Here is a 10,578-nt window from a genome sequence, read left to right as displayed (position 1 = left end):
AAACCTTTATAGGAAGGTAACGTATGTGCTACGATCGGTAGCTTTGTTCGGGCGTCTCTCCCTCTCCATGTTTGTTATTCATTGATAAATTCATCCTCCCATCTCTGATTTTGTCCTTCACAGTTTCTTTCCCTGTCCTTTCTCGAGGCCGAGGAGCAGCCTTTGCTGTGAATGTGTCGTCATTGATGCCGAGTCGGTCACTAAACTCCGCCGCCAGCATCAGCATCACAGGGAGCAAAGCGGAGCAGGTGGGGTCCCTCGGATCTTCAGTATTTTATGCTTCAGCGTAAAATTATCACCAGCGATCTGTGTAAATGCACTTACAATAGAATGTGCGGCCTGTGTGTACATTTCATAAAAAACACCTTTTCCACAGGAGGAAATGCACATTCTCAGTCGACCACGAAGGGACTCGAACCCTCAATCTTCTGATTCGAAGTCAGACGCCTTATCCATTAGGCCACGCGGTCACATAATGTTAAGCACCGCTGTGAAGTGTAACGGAAGCGACTGCTGGGGTGAGGGAGCAGCAGGAAGGACGCTGCGCAGAGCTCTGAGGCTTGGGAGACGGTAGGATGCTGTGCAGAGTCCCAGTAGAGAAGGTAGGATGCTGTATACAACGCAGGGATAAGGGAGAAGGTAGGATGATTTGCAGGTACCAGTGAACAGGGAGGAAGGTGGATGCTGTGCAGAGCCAGGGTGAAGGCTGGAGGCTGCAGAGCCAGGGAGAAGGCTGGAGGATGCAGAGCCCAGGGCCCAGGATAAGGTAGGGTGCTGTGTAGAGCCCAGGGAGAAGGGAGGATGCTGTCTAGAGTCCAGTGACCAGGGAGGAGGGTGGATGCTGTGCAGAGCCAGGGAGAAGGCTGGAGGCTGCAGAGCCAGGGAGAAGGCTGGAGGATGCAGAGCCCAGGGCCCAGGATAAGGTAGGGTGCTGTGTAGAGCCCAGGGAGAAGGGAGGATGCTGTCTAGAGTCCAGTGACCAGGGAGGAGGGTGGATGCTGTGCAGAGCCAGGGAGAAGGCTGGAGGCTGCAGAGCCAGGGAGAAGGCTGGAGGATGCAGAGCCCAGGGCCCAGGATAAGGTAGGGTGCTGTGTAGAGCCCAGGGAGAAGGGAGGATGCTGTCTAGAGTCCAGTGACCAGGGAGGAGGGTGGATGCTGTGCAGAGCCAGGGAGAAGGCTGGAGGCTGCAGAGCCAGGGAGAAGGCTGGAGGATGCAGAGCCCAGGGCCCAGGATAAGGTAGGGTGCTGTGTAGAGCCCAGGGAGAAGGGAGGATGCTGTCTAGAGTCCAGTGACCAGGGAGGAGGGTGGATGCTGTGCAGAGCCAGGGAGAAGGCTGGAGGCTGCAGAGCCAGGGAGAAGGCTGGAGGATGCAGAGCCCAGGGCCCAGGATAAGGTAGGGTGCTGTGTAGAGCCCAGGGAGAAGGGAGGATGCTGTCTAGAGTCCAGTGACCAGGGAGGAGGGTGGATGCTGTGCAGAGCCAGGGAGAAGGCTGGAGGCTGCAGAGCCAGGGAGAAGGCTGGAGGATGCAGAGCCCAGGGCCCAGGATAAGGTAGGGTGCTGTGTAGAGCCCAGGGAGAAGGGAGGATGCTGTCTAGAGTCCAGTGACCAGGGAGGAGGGTGGATGCTGTGCAGAGCCAGGGAGAAGGCTGGAGGCTGCAGAGCCCAGGGCCCAGGATAAGGTAGAGTGCTGTGCAGGGACCAGGAAGAAGGTATTATGCTGTGCAGGTACCAGTGACCACGGACAAGGTTGGAGGCTGCAGAGCCAGGGAGAAGGCAGAGACTCCTGGTGCCTAGAAGAGAAGGGAGGCTCGGCCCATGCGTGTTGTACTGAAAATGGGAACTGCATCCCCAATGGTGTCGGTGGTATGCCCCCACCTCGCCCCACTCCCACCATCCCCCCTTCCACTCCCCCCCCCCCCCCTCCCCCACCCCCACTCCTCTTTACGAGTCCTTCCGCACTGGCAGAGCCTCAAAATTGTACATTTTACTATCGGGCACTCAGGAAGTAGAAAGCTTTTCGTAAGAAACCCTTCATCATTTTAATTCTTCATGTTTTACTCCTGTAATGAGCTGCCTTTGTTAATGTGTTTGGATTTTACTGTTGTGTGTCGGGGCTCTAAATTCATTGAAACTATGAAAATCTCATTACGCCCAGTCCGCATGTAGCTCTGACTGTAAGAGAGTGAGCCTCAGAACGTGTACAGGCTCCCATATGGTCTAGCGGTTAGGATTCCTGGTTTTCACCCAGGCGGCCCGGGTTCGACTCCCGGTATGGGAAGTTGCACTTTTGGGTCACATTCCTGCATTTGTCTTCTGTTGTCTTCACAGCTTGTACTAACCCCTGTTTTCACAAATAAATCGTTTAATCCCCCCACAACACCCCCCCCCCCTCCTGGTTGGGTCTGTGCCTTGAAGGTCTCGGCAGAAGCGCTATGAAAAGACGCAGCGAGTCTTTAATGCACAGAGGGGAGTATTTTGAAGGCTTTCCAAAGCTCCTGCATATTGTACACATTTTACACCCCCTCTGTGTCACCTGGAGCAGGAAGTCGCCCTTCCACAGAGGTGTCCCCCCAAGAAGGCTCCGGCTTCAGTTCCTCCCATAGCGCTGCACACCCGCAGTTCATGGGCTTTTTCCCACTTTTGGTTCACGGGAGTTTAACACACGGGTTTTTAGCTGTTACAGGGGGGTGGGGTTCGGAGGGGCACCACGTGCACATACGTTTTTTAATTCAAGTAAAACAGCGACCCCACTCTTTGAGAAAAGACAACAGCCCCGGGACGGTTAACCCTGAGAGTTGAAATGCTTGGGCTGTGGTAAAGGCAGGGGGCCTCCCCATGGAAGTCAATTCACCAAAATGTCACGAGAGGCGGAAGTGGCATCACACACATGCTTACACATACACACATTCACACTTACACCCTCTCTCTGTCTCACACAAACCCACACTCAAGCACACTCACAAAATGCATTTAAAAACAATTTGTACTCACCTCAGCTGCCAGGGAGGGCCATAGTGCAGCAACTGCATTTTTGTTAAACCAATAGAGGCTATTTAAAGGCATAGCTGCCATGGTTTCAGGTTGCTATGTGTGACATTTTCATAATTTCAGTGTAATTGAGTGACATTTCAATGACTATGAGTGACACGTTCTTGCAAGCAAAATCAAGCGATGAAGATGAGGGAACCGTATAAATACCATAATATAGCGAAAATCCTATACGTCCCGTTGTACACCAACGCCACCTTGTGGCCTTTGATAAACACTACACAGTGCTTACCTAGCAAAGTGAGAAACAGGAACTAGAAGGTTCTTCGGCGCTTCAGGACTTGCGTGACAATCTCAGGCATTGCAGTAATGCGGGAAAATAAATGGAAATGTGTTATTTTAACGTGAGATGCATGACACTTGGCAGAGCTGTAAACATTATTTACTATTAATGTAATAAATAAATGAGAAACAACAAGGAGAAAGGAGCCTCAAACGGTCTCCACGTGGACGCACTGCCAGTGTGCTCCTGGCACTCATTTTGCCACCTCCGAGGCCAGGGGTCGCAAAGACCCTGCTATGGGGGTTGCAAGGGGCAAGCCAGGGGTCACAGGTGCGACCCCTGGCAACCCTTAAATTAAGTCCATGAGTCTACTATTCTGTGAGACTGAGGGAGGGGCAGACAGGTAAACAAGCCTTCTTGCCAGGGTGCTTGAATCCTGAAAGAAATGTAAGTGTGCACAACTGGCCAATCTACAAATGTAAAGGGTGCTTGGAAGCTGGTATTGGTTTTAATTCATGTACTCACCTGAAGCTTTCTGATGACACACTTTCATTCTTTTTCAGTGGTTTTGCCAGGGAGTTACCAGCTGAGCATTGAAGTGTGTGCATTTACAAGACGGTAATAATACAATGCACTACTTACAGTCTGGATATTACAACAATCTATAATTTAGAAACACGTTATCTAAAAAAAAAAGTTTCGCGCATTTTGTAGCAGCCTTATGCTGTGTGTGATGCAAATGTCAAATAATGACACACATTCACAGTGATTTCTGTCACAGATGGGGCCCTCTTAGCACTAAACATACTCTTTTAACTATTCTCCAATGCACCAACCAGGATTGCTGGAGTGATTAACTTGCATTTATTTTTCATTTAAGCTGTGTGCCATTTTATATGTTGTTACTTGAGGATGAAAGACCAAAATAGTTTACAGATATTTGATTTTTACCCATGTCTTTAACCCTGCCCCCACACCCACTCACCCACCCCCACTGCACAGCATCACAGTTCCCATACTTTTTATTGCACTTAGAACACTGGGGACAGCTAAGGCCTGGAGTTGCTGTCCTAATGTTGCTGCTTGCGATGCTCATGGTTTGCAAGCACTCTGGGTTAACTAGTCTCACTGCAGATTTGTTAACGGTAAGTTCTTTTTAAGCAGTTGTACCAGCATTTTAATACCGATCTTCCAGCTTTGTTGATTATCATGCTGCAGTTTCGAGATTTTAAATAAGACTGCATAGGAAATCTGTCTTTTCTGCGAGGGCACCCAGGATTTTCCAACTTTTGCTGAATCCTACATTTTTGCTGGCTTAAGACCTCTATGCGCTTTGCCTCTACTAACAAGTAGTAAAGTGCCTAAGCTCCCCCTTTAAATATGTTTAAATTGGTTTATTCTGAACTGGAACCTTTAACTAACCTATAAATCCCTGGTATATGGTGTGGAAAGCGCACACATAGTGCCATGACAGATTGAATTTTGGGCCCGCTTACATTGGAGCAAACAAGAAGTACTTCAAAAGTAGGTAGCCTTAGTATGGAAACGTTTACCCCATTGGTTAGGGGGGCATTAAGAGTCACCCTCAGTCACTAGCTAGTGCCAGGCATAAAAGTGGCATGTGCAGACATCCACTTTAGATCACTTTCTGGACCTGTGAAAGATCACAAGAGGGCTGGACCTGCTGTTTGTGACCCGACGGGAGCGCTGAATAGCTGGACTTGCTCTCTTCTACCCAGGACAAAGAGGTAGACCCACCGGTGAATTGGCTACTGAGAGAAGAAAGAAGGGCCAGATGTAGCAAAGTAAAATTTTGCGAGTTGCAAATTGCGAGTCATACCGACTCGCAATTTGCAACTCGCAAAATTTTATGCAGAAAGGTGTCTCAGACACCTTCTGCGACTCGCTATGGGGTCGCAAAGACCCACCTCATGAATATTAATCAGGTGGGTCGCATTTTGCGACCCCATAGCGAGTCCATGCACTCACAGGGATGGTGGCCTGCTGGAGACAGCAGACCTCCATGTCTGTGACTGCTTTTTTAATAAAGCAGTTTTTTTTCTTTCTTTTTGCAGCCCGTTTTCTTTAAAGGAAAACGAGTTGCAAAAAGAAAAACTTCCATAGGACCACTGCCCGCTCTGAAAAAACATTTTTGTCGGCATTCACAAAGGGGAAGGGGTCCCATGGGGTCCCCTTCCCTTTTGCAAATGAGTTACCACCCACTTCAAGTGGGTGGTAACTGCGAGTTGGTTTGCGACCGCATTCGCGGTCACAAAGCAACTCAGCATGGCGATGCGGTCGCAAATAGGAAGGGAACACACTCGCAATTTGGGGATGTGCATCGCGTTAGGCTGTTTGCATGCCGCAAACTGCGTTTTTCGCAGTTTGCGACATGCAAACAGTTACCTACATCTGGCCCGAAGTCTTTTCCTGTAAGTACCATCTGCAACTGGGTCTGGACAGGAACCTGCTGTTGGCCTTTGTCTAATATCCTGTGAGTCTCTTGTTGCATACCCCCAAAGGGCCTTAGACGTGTACTTCTGTGGTTGGCTGGGACTTAAAACACTGAAGGGCCTGATTTAGATATTGGTGGACAGGTTACTTAATTACAACAATGACAGATAGCCTGTCCTCCGAAATCTAAATCCCATCGTGTCCTATGGGATTTAGATTTGAGCGGACGGGATGTCCCTCACCATTGTGACCGAGTAACCCATCTGCCGATATCTAAATCAGGCCCTAAGTCAGAAGGTAAAATCTTCGATCAGCCTGGTTGGTGTGTCTGACGTACGCTCCGTTGACTTCGGCCTCAAATTGTGCCCCGGCCCCGGTCTACGGCCATTGGCTATCATTGGCACTTTGTTTTTTTGGTGCTCTTTCTACTTAAAACTTTGAAAATTCATCTCAGTTTCACCTTTTTGAATTTTTATCATTTTGGTGTCATTTTGTTTATTACATCTTACTCTTTTTTTCTCATTCATTTTGTGATGTTGACATTGTTACAGTTTTGGTACTGCATAAATAATTTGCGCATTGCCCAAAGTTAATCCTTCGTGGTCTGTGCCATCAGAACCAGGGGGCTGAGCTCAGGGTAATGTAATGTTTGTGAGGGTTCACCCTGACCTGGGTGTGATTATTACTTGAAGGAGAGTAGTTACCCATCCCAATCAATATTCTTATTTCTTACAACACCCCTTGGGAGTCTGTAGCTAAGTTGCAAACTGCCCAGGATCCCAAGGGAATACACAGTTACACTTTACATGTTTCAGTGTTACCGTGATGGTCTGCTATGCAGCGCAGTCGTGATGGTCACTCAAAGATGTGCTGCAGTGAAAATCAGTTTGTCCAGTGCTGCAATTAAAGTTGATCATGACACTGCAGCAGTGAGTGAGGTTCTTTGCTTCCTGCATTGATTACCAGCAGTGTACCCCACAATGGGGGTTGGAAAAAAGCTCCAGTGATGGAAATGTTGTACAGTGGTCTGGTGAGCTGAGTCTTTACAGTGCTGGCACGAAGACCCAGTGTGCAGCGAGGAAGTGAGGACCACTATGTGAAGCCCAGCAACAAAGAACCTGTGTACAGTGCTGCACTCATGGCCACTCTCTGTGGTGTTGCAGTGAGGCCACCCTGTGCGGTACCACATTGAGGGTACTAAGTGGTTCCACAGTGACAATGCACTGCGCAGTGTTGCTGTGAGGTATCTTCATTGAGTAGTACAGTGACTCTCTCATGGAGTGTTACCGTGAGGTAGGCGGTGCAATGCCACATTGAGGTTCACACTGGAAGTACCTCAGTTAAGTCACTCTTGATGCCGTGCTGTAGTGTCCTGGAGCAGGTTGCGGTGCTAACCGGGGGTAGGGTGTCACACATGGGGGTTTGTGGGGGGGGTGAAATAAAAAATAATCAACTTCATTGCCATGACCACCGCACCACTCCTCTAATGCAGGCTGCAGGCACAGGCTCCCCGCCTGCTCTGTGGCCATTCCTGACGCTGCTCAGAGCTGGGAGCCTTTGCCTGCTCGCTCCAGCCCGGGAATCGTGTTGCTGGGCTGGATAGAGCCTACTGAGACGGCCGGCTAAACATACATGCGCAGTGAGAGGAAGTGCTGTGCACTCCCCCTCAGTGCTCGTCACCCCTGTAACCCCACCTTTTTACCAAAAATTATAATAAACATAGTTTATTATTGTTTTTTGGTAAAAGGTTTTGCAGTTTGTGCTGCTCACAGGGGAGGACGATGATCCTCCGCCGTAGTGGAGGAGCCGCGCCTGGTAGTATTGATCACTTTGTGCGTGACTACAGTGAGGTCACTCAGTGGAGTGATGCAGTGAGTGAGATGGTGAAGTAAAATACTGACGGATCTCTGGAGTTTTGCAGGAGCTCACTGTGAAATGCTTCAATGAATTTGCTCGAGCAGTGCTTCTGCGAGGTCGCTCTGGGAAGTGTTACAGGGAGATTACCCCACAGTAAGTAATTTGTGCATTGCAGCAGTGGTTTGACTTGGATAGGAGCTCAAATTAGGGTCCCTCTAATCTAAGACCCACAAACAAGTTACAGTACAAATCTGCCTCAATGACATGAACCTTGATGGTTTCAAAGCCCCAACTTCACTGTATGCAAAGTCACTTGGATTCACCCCGGACACCCACCTCCCCCTCAAGGAACACAATGCCATAACACAGACAGGATGGTGCCAGCTCTCTGCTAAGACCTAAAAACAAATATGATTGATCTAGTAAAGTGTGTCTCTTCTTCGACCATACTGAATGCCACAGCTGGAGGGGTTTGGTTTTGATCAAGTCTTGTAGGAAACCAAAGCCCAGTTCATTGTGGATAATGCTATCTGGTGTGGATTGGGGAACAGCTAGGAGTCCTCCAAGGAACTTATTTTCCTGAGTTTGAACAATGCCGTATCCTCTCATTCCCAGTTACCGGCTCCATAGGATGTCGCTGGAACCAATGTGGCCTTGTGTAAGGTTAACAACTCTCTAATTTGGTTTGAACCTGGACTGGAGGCGAACCTGAATATGGCTTCATTATTTCTAATCATATTACAAGTGCACACTTCCCTGAGGTGCTTCCATTCCCCTTTAGAAGAGAATTGCAATCCTTGGTAAGTATTTGTGTGTTGTATCTTATTGCCTTTAATATAAAAGGTATTATTTCTTTCCCTCGTGTGGCCACATTTCACTTTAAAAGTTTTCCCTGAATTGATCATCAGGTCTTTCTCTTCCATAAAGTCAGTGAAGGAATTGATTAGATTTTGCAGGCTTCTAGGCGTTAGCTGCGCCATCTGCAATAGGAGTATGTGTATTTGTCGCTTGCTGACTCTGGGGGTGTCTGCACCTATCGACGGGAGTTTAGGTAAGCCAGGAGCGAGATTAACTCTTCAGGAGGCCCCAATAGGTCCATCCATTCCCACAGATGTTTTGTGATTGACCAAGTCAAATGCGCGACTGACATCTATAACACATATGTGCTATATATAGGGGTCAGTAACATTTTGGGTCATTCCTTGAACCCTTCTTGAATATGGGAATAATTATTGAATTAGCCCAGGATGGGGGGATATAACCTGCCCTTGCCACATTTAGGACTTTGGTCATGAAAGGGGACCTTAGAACCAGTTCAGACTTGTAGGATTCTATTGGAACCCCATGTTGTCACGATTAACACTGGGCTTACCGTCGGTATCGGAGAGGAATGATGTGCGGCCTCGGTTCCTGCAAGTCCTGCTCTGACCGAGGTAGGGGCGACCCCTTCCGGTAGCCACGATGCTGTTGACAATAGTACGCCACCACAGTCCGTGCCCTCCAGAAGGAGTCCCAGAGGAAAAACCTCAAGGGGAAAAAACCTCCAACAGGAACTCCCTGGAACAGAAGGAGGACACAAGGAATTACCACTCAGGAATCTGGAAATACTGGAAAGCCGAAGAAAAAAACAGGAACAAGTGGCGTCCAAGTGAAGACCAGCCGGAGCGTGACCACCACAGCAGGAGTGCTGCAACTCAATGATAAGAAGAAATGATTCCCCTTATGTACCCCTAGACAGGAAGTGATAGACAGGAAGTAGTAGCACCACCATTTTGGATTGGGAAGGGGCTATAGCAAGAAATAGGAAAAGACACCATAGTAAAAAAGGGAACAGATGCATGCAGGGAAAAGGGAGGAGCAAGGTGTGCTGGGAAGGAGAAGGCTTGGCTCCAGGAATCATGCAGGAGCAAAGGAAGGCCCAGAAACGGGGCACCCGGTAAGTGGACGCTGGGGGGGGGGGCGCAGACACCCCATGGCAACACCCACATCGCGCGCCGTGTGCGGCGAGGACCGACGCCCAATCCTGGGCCCCAGGCCTCGCCGCATCAGGAGAACAGTGCGTGGCCGGAGAAAAGGGTCGCCGCGGGCCCCGCGGGCCCCGCGACTTCTAACATGGGCCGCAGCTTTTGCCGCGGCCCGGCCGGGAGAAGCCGCAGGCCGCCGCGGCGCAACAGTAGGTCCCCCCCCGAGGCCCCAGGTTTGTGAGGGAAAAGACGGAAAAAACGACAGATCAGAAGGGGGGCATGAACCGAAGATGCGTCTTCCCAGGAGCATTCACTCATAGGGTAGCCCTTCCAATGAATGAGGTATTGGAGACGACCATGGAAGACTCGAGAGTCACAGATTTCCTGGACCTCGTATTCAGGTACATTGTCAACCAGTTGAGGAGGAGGACAGGTGAATTGTCTGCGAAAAGGATCAGGGACATAGGGTTTAAGCTGAGATACATGGAACACAGGATGTATTTTCCAAGTCTGAGGCAAACGAAGACGAACAGAAACGGGATTGATCTTTTGAAGAATCAGGAATGGACCATAATACTGAGGTTTGAATTTGTTTTGGGTTAATCAAAGAGGTAAGAATTTAGAGGAAAGCCAGACTATATCGTTAATCTGATAATGCGTGGCCTCACAACGTTTCTTGTCAGCCATTCTTTTCATGCGTGTTTTTGTGGCTAAAAGATTCAAATGTATGACAATTTTAATACCACGTAGTTGCCGGACATATGAGGTAATGGCAGGGAGAGTAGATGTTTCTTTCAGAGGAATAGGAAAAGCTTTCGGATGGAATCCATAAGAACAATAAAAAGGAGAGACTTTCGAGGCACTGTGTACCGAATTGTTGTATGATAATTCAGCAAGTGGTAGGTACATAGACCACTTGCTTTGCATAGCATTGCAAAAACTACGTAGGTATTGTTCAAGGCCTTGATTCAGCCGTTCTGTCTGTCCATTAGTTTGGGGATGGAAATCAGATGATAAAGCTACCTCTGTT

At 48.9% G+C, this 10,578-nt stretch overlaps 2 non-coding genes across 2 annotated transcripts; one reads left to right on the top strand and one right to left on the bottom strand.

Annotated features, from left to right (window-relative positions):
* Positions 1-397: 397 nt before the first annotated feature.
* TRNAR-UCG (transfer RNA arginine (anticodon UCG)) lies at positions 398-470 on the bottom strand. Its single transcript has one exon. It is a non-coding gene; the product is annotated as a tRNA-Arg (tRNA).
* Positions 471-2,208: 1,738 nt separating this feature from the next.
* On the top strand, positions 2,209-2,280 carry TRNAE-UUC (transfer RNA glutamic acid (anticodon UUC)). The gene has a single exon. It is a non-coding gene; the product is annotated as a tRNA-Glu (tRNA).
* Positions 2,281-10,578: the final 8,298 nt, after the last annotated feature.

The sequence above is a fragment of the Pleurodeles waltl genome, chromosome 4_2 (genome assembly GCF_031143425.1).
Source record: "Pleurodeles waltl isolate 20211129_DDA chromosome 4_2, aPleWal1.hap1.20221129, whole genome shotgun sequence".
Taxonomy (NCBI): Eukaryota; Metazoa; Chordata; class Amphibia; order Caudata; family Salamandridae; genus Pleurodeles; species Pleurodeles waltl.
Note: the sequence above shows the minus strand (reverse complement) of the source record. Positions and strands in the feature narration are given on the sequence as shown.